General features: G+C 41.5%; 1 pseudogene; it reads left to right on the top strand.

Moving 5' to 3' along the window:
• Positions 1-348: 348 nt before the first annotated feature.
• LOC126261242 (5S ribosomal RNA) lies at positions 349-466 on the top strand (annotated as a pseudogene).
• Positions 467-5,851: the final 5,385 nt, after the last annotated feature.

The raw sequence follows: 5,851 nt of genomic DNA on the forward strand, positions 1-5,851 counted from the left end.
GATGGTCGACATGTTGGACATTTGCTATAAATAACATTGTCTTCACTAAAAATCAGTTGTTACAGTTAATATTGCTTTTGTATCATATGAAACGCCATCTGTTAGTCATTTTGTTCATTTTTTTTTTTTTTGTTTCAATAAAACCCCTTATCATTTCATCCATGTATGTCGATTTTTACCTCTCTACGCACATTATCCCCTTACATTTTGAATTTTCAAATGTTAACGGGCTTTTGGGTCACCCTCTACACCGCATTATGTACAGTCGACGTCGCATCATCTCCTCTGTTCTAATGTGGCTAGACGAGGTTCTAAACCACATTTCCCTTGGCTTCATAAACTGAACGGGGCAACGGCCTTGCCGCAGTGTATACACCGGTTCCCGTGAGATCACCGAAGTTAAGCGCTGTCGGGCGTGGTCGGCACTTGGACGGGTGACCATCCAGGCCGCCATGCGCTGTTGCCATTTTTCGGGTTGCACTCAGCCTCGTGATGCCAATTGAGGAGCTACTCGTCTTAATAGTAGCGGCTTCGGTCGACAATACCATCATAACGATCGGGAGAGCGGTGTGCTGACCCCACGCCCCTCCTATCCACATTCTGCACTGTGGATGACACGGCGGTCGGATGGTACCGGTAGGCCATTCGAGGTCTGAAGACGGAGTGCTTTTTTTATTCAAAAACTGAACAAATTTGCTAAGAATGTTACTAGGAAGCACTAGCCTTTTGAAACATCAGTTACCAAACTCAGTCCCCGTTCTGTTATCACCAAAAATGTTTTATTTTCTTAAAGATAAAATGTAGGAGTATAGGACGTAATATGGCTTTTCAGTCGAAGCAAAAGTAAAAAGAGACATTCATCAAATAAAAAGCGATTACTTTAACTCCTCCATTTTCGTACTAATTGTCGGATTAATGTTATCATGAGTTTACTTCTTATGCATCATCTTAACATATTTTCTTCATATCTATTGTGTATATTGGTAGCTGCATGGAATCAGCCAAAACCAAACAACAGAACGGAACAAACCAGTCAATCAGAGCACAAGGTCGTATGTGTCAGGGATAAAAGAGGAACACAGCGTCGTCTTTTTCAAAGTAATCGCCTGGAAATTCGCCTTAAGCAATGTAGAGAACTCTCCAAAAAAATCTGTATGTGGATCGTCGGAGAGGGTCGAGCGCTTTGTGACGACGTCAGCTCACTCATGCCTGAAATAAAATGACGCCAGTGTTTACTGTCAGTCACCGACACAAACCACACAAACCACACTTACCACAGTGCACGGTAACTTAACGGCATCGGCGTTTGTGCTTCATATGTACACAAGGCGCCCTTAACTATGCGCCGCTGGGTCCATGCCAAGAATGTTAAGGCGCGGCTGGCGCAGTCCATGAAATCGTAATTCTTGTCTTACGTATTTATGGCCCCCATCAATCTGTAAGGTGGGAGTGGACTTTTAATTACCCACTGACAGGTAAAAAGCGGTATCACAACCAATTACGCGTTCATATTTCATGATTGATAATCCCGTTTTATTGCCAGGATTGAAATCGTTCTTTAATTTTGTATGATTGTTAACGACGACAGACCTACATTCGAAGCATGGATAATCGTTTGAAAGCTATTATGCCACAGACCTCGGGTGCCGACGGATGTTACCCTACCACTGTTGAAAAAATTGTTTGCTTCCTTAGCGCTGAATAACATGATGTGAGCTTAATAACGTGATATGACAGACGCGCGTTAAGGTATGTACACGAAGAAAGAGATTAAGCGCTCCGGTTGATACCGTATTCATCATTCTGTTTTATTATTCCACGAATACAGCAGTGTCACGCTCTGTGGACCGGTAACGGCAAGTTCACGATGCATGTTTCATCAGAACTCCTCAGCCATTCCTGTACACGCATACTAAATGCCAAAATAAATAGTCATAGACGAGAGTGGCGAAACGGTAAAATGTGAAATAAAAACGCAAATAGACATGAGAATTACATGGCCGAAAACAAACAGCAACTGTATTTATTCAGGAGTGATTGTTATTACTCTGAAGGCAACGGGAAATTGTATGGTGAAGCGTGTTGCAGGGTATACTAGTGGTCTAGCTGAGTTCAAGGCCCGTCCGACCAGCCTTTTCAAACGTTTCAGTGCTTTCCAAACATCATTCACCGCCAATTCTCATCTACCTCACAGCCGATATCCACCTATCCCTCTCCTTATCACCTGTCTTTGTAGTTCAAATTACAACAGGCCCAACAAATATGTTACTGTTGGAGCCAAAAATATAAAGCCAACGAAAACTTCGAATTATACTTTATAGACATGAAAATGAATGTAACGCATAGATATAGAAACCGCTAAGGAAAAATAATAATAATCCAAAATAAGCAGGTAGTGTTCCAAAAGACGGTGTTTTCAAGAACCATCTTACCCAGATTTTCTGCCGGAAATTCTGGCTATCGGTAAGGAAGAAGCAAGTAAGGAACAAGTATAACCTTTAAATACGAGAGAAACCACCGCAAATAACTTAAAGTAGTATTCAGTACCAGGAGAACTAATTATCAGACCTTGTAGACAAACTAAATATTCACTTGGAGAAGTCGTGGTATTGATGATTTTGAATCCTTGCTTGTGTTTAAAAATGGTTTAAATGGCTCTGAGCACTATGGGACTATTGGCAAGGGATTTGAGATTGATTCCGTATTTCTGGATTTCCGGAAGACTTTTGACACTGTACCACACAAACTGCTTTTAGTGAAATTTTGTGCTTATGGACTATCGTCCAACTCATGTGACTGGATTCGCTATTTCCTGTCAGAGAGGTCACAGTTCGTAGTAATTGACGGAAAGTCATCGAGTAAAACAAAAGTGATTTCTGCCGTTCCCAAAGGTAGTGTTATAGGCCCTTTGCTGTTCCTTATCTTCACAAACGATTTGGGAGACATCTGAGCAGCCGTCTTAGGTTTTTTCAGATGATTCTGTCATTTATCGATTAACAAAGCCATTAGACGATCAAAACAAATTGCAAAACGACCAGAAAAGATACCTGTATGGTGCGAAAATTGGAAATCAACCCTAAATAACGAAAAGTGTGAGGTCATCAACATGAGTGTTAAAAGGAATCCGTTAAACTTTGGTTACACAGTAAATCAGTCAAATATAAAGGCCGTAAATTCAACTAAATACCTAGGAATTACAATTACGAACAACTTAAATTGGAAGGAACACATAGAAAATGTTGTGAGGAGGGCTAACCAAAGACGGCTTTTTATTTGTAGGACACATAGAAAATATAAAGATCTAAGGAGACTGCCTACACTACGCTTGTCCGTCATCTTTTAGAATACTGCTGCGTGGTGTGGGATCCTTACCAGATAAGATTGATGGAGTATATCGAAAAAGTTAAAATAAGGGCAGCACGATTTGTATTACCGTGAAATAGAGGAGAGAGTGTCTCTGAAATGATACAGGATTTGGGCAGGACATCATTAAAACAAAGGCGTTTTTCGTTGCGACGGAATATTCTCATGAAATTCCAGTCACGAAGTTTCTCCTCCAAATACGAAACTATTTTGTTGTCACCGACCTACATAGGGAGAAACGATCATTGTAATAACATAACGGAAATCAGAACCCGCTCGGAAAGATACAGGTGTTCATTCTTTCCGCGGGCTATACGAGATTGGAATAATAGAGAAATCTATGAGAATTCGATGAACCCTCTGCCAGGTACTTAAATGTCATTTACAGAGTATCCATGCAGAGTATCCATTATAGAAATTTAAACGATGCCGGAGGCCAATTTAAAGCCAGATACAGTGGATCAAAATTATGTTCACGGACGCTCCCAGATTAACAGCTCTGTTCACAAGTAAATTGTGTTTATAATACATTGAAAGGGGTGAAAGAAGGATGTACTCTCTCTCCACCTACACTTAGTGCTTACTAATTTCCGGAACAACTGAGATAAAATATAATGTATGCTATGTTACGTAGATGATATTGGTGTGGTCATGGAGGTGAAAGAAGATCGAGACAAGCTCCTCAGCACAATGGAAAGGATTTTCTGCAATCAATATGGTTCAAATGGCTCTGAGCACTATGGGACTTAACATCTATCGTCATCAGTCCCCTAGAACTTAGAACTACTTAAACCTAACTAACCTAAGGACATCACACACATCCATGCCCGAGGCAGGATTCGAACCTGCGAACGTAGCAGTCGCGGCAATCAGTATGGTATGAGCAGTATGGTATGAGAATAAAAAGACGAAGATTAATGTGATAGTATGCAGTACTGTAGAGGAACATGAACCTCCAAGTATGAGAATTGGGAGAAGGAGATAGAAGTGAAAGGGGAGTTGACCTTTCTACGAAACACGAACACCAGGGACGGCAGAAGCGGGACAGAAAATTTGAGCAGAATAGAGCAGACGAAAACAGCATTACTCGCCAGCAAGAAGTTTGGAGTTTTGCTCTATGCGGATGTGAAACTTGAACGATAGGAAATCAAGAGAGTAAAATGCTAGAAGCCCTAGAGATTTGGTGCTACAAACATTAATGAACAGTTGGAGAATTAGAGTTAGCCATGAAGAAATGCTGAGAAGAGTACAGGAAACAAGATCTGTCTGGCGGCACAAGCAAACACGAAGACATAGGAATCGTCGGGAACGATAAAATATGTCATACATGCACCAGATTATGAATAATGTTATATTCGCTACGTATGCGCAAATGAACAGGATGGCGGACAGAAGAACTGCCATGATGTACTGTTGCAAACCAACGTGAGGACTGGACGTTAAAAAAGAGCCGGAAGATGCTGATTGAGGCTGCGTGGCATGGAGACAGAACGGCTAAAAACATACAAAAACAAAAATCACAAGAAATATGCCTAAATAATAATTGAAAAGAATGTGGCTGGTGGGTATACTAAAAGGACTGCATCTGATTAGAAGTCTGCAACTTTAATAGTGGCTACTATTTATTTACAGCTCGTACAAAATAGATACGTGCTTCAAAGTTTTACTGACCTTCAAAGTAGTCACCAGTATTGTGTATAACCTGTTGACAGCGACGTGGAAGTCGTAGGATACTCTTAGCAGTGCCAGTTGTGTTTACAGTTCGAGCGGCGCGGTTTGTTGCCCGACGAATTTGTAGCAGTTCTGAAGCGAATGCCGTGAAGTGTTTCCGTCAGTTTAGAAATCGAGTTGAACTTACGAGGACTTAAGTCAGGGGAGTGCAGTAGGTGGTATAGCACTTAGCAGCCCTATCAGTCAAACAAATCAGTAACCGCTTGCACTGCACGTGCTTGAGCATTAACCTGCAAAATGATGGTCAGGTCCTGCAGAAAGTGTCATCACTTCTGTCTCTATGCTATTCATTTCTGGAACACAACCTACGACCAGCTTAGAGATAGAAGTGATGACACTTTCTGCAGGACCTGACCATCATTTTGCAGGACAATGCTCAAGCACGTACAGTGCAAGCTGTTACTGATTTGTTTGACTGGTAGGGCTGCTAAGTGCTACATCCACCTAATGCACTCCCCTGACTTAAGCCCTCGTAAATTCAACTCGATTTCTAAACTGAAGGAAACACTTCACGGCATTCGCTTCAGAACTGCCACAAATTTGTCGGGCAATACACCGTGCCGCTCGAACTGTAAACACAACTGGTACTGCTAAGAGTATCCTAAGATTTCCACGTCGCTGGCAACGGGCTATACACAATGCTGGTGACTACTTTGAAGGTCAGTAAAACTTTGAAACACGTATCTCTTTGCTACGAGCTGTAAATAAATAGTTCCCACTATTCAAGTTCCAACCCTCGTAATTGGATTTTTTGATG

The sequence above is a fragment of the Schistocerca nitens genome, chromosome 5, assembly GCF_023898315.1.
Source record: "Schistocerca nitens isolate TAMUIC-IGC-003100 chromosome 5, iqSchNite1.1, whole genome shotgun sequence".
NCBI classification, from domain to species: domain Eukaryota; kingdom Metazoa; phylum Arthropoda; class Insecta; order Orthoptera; family Acrididae; genus Schistocerca; species Schistocerca nitens.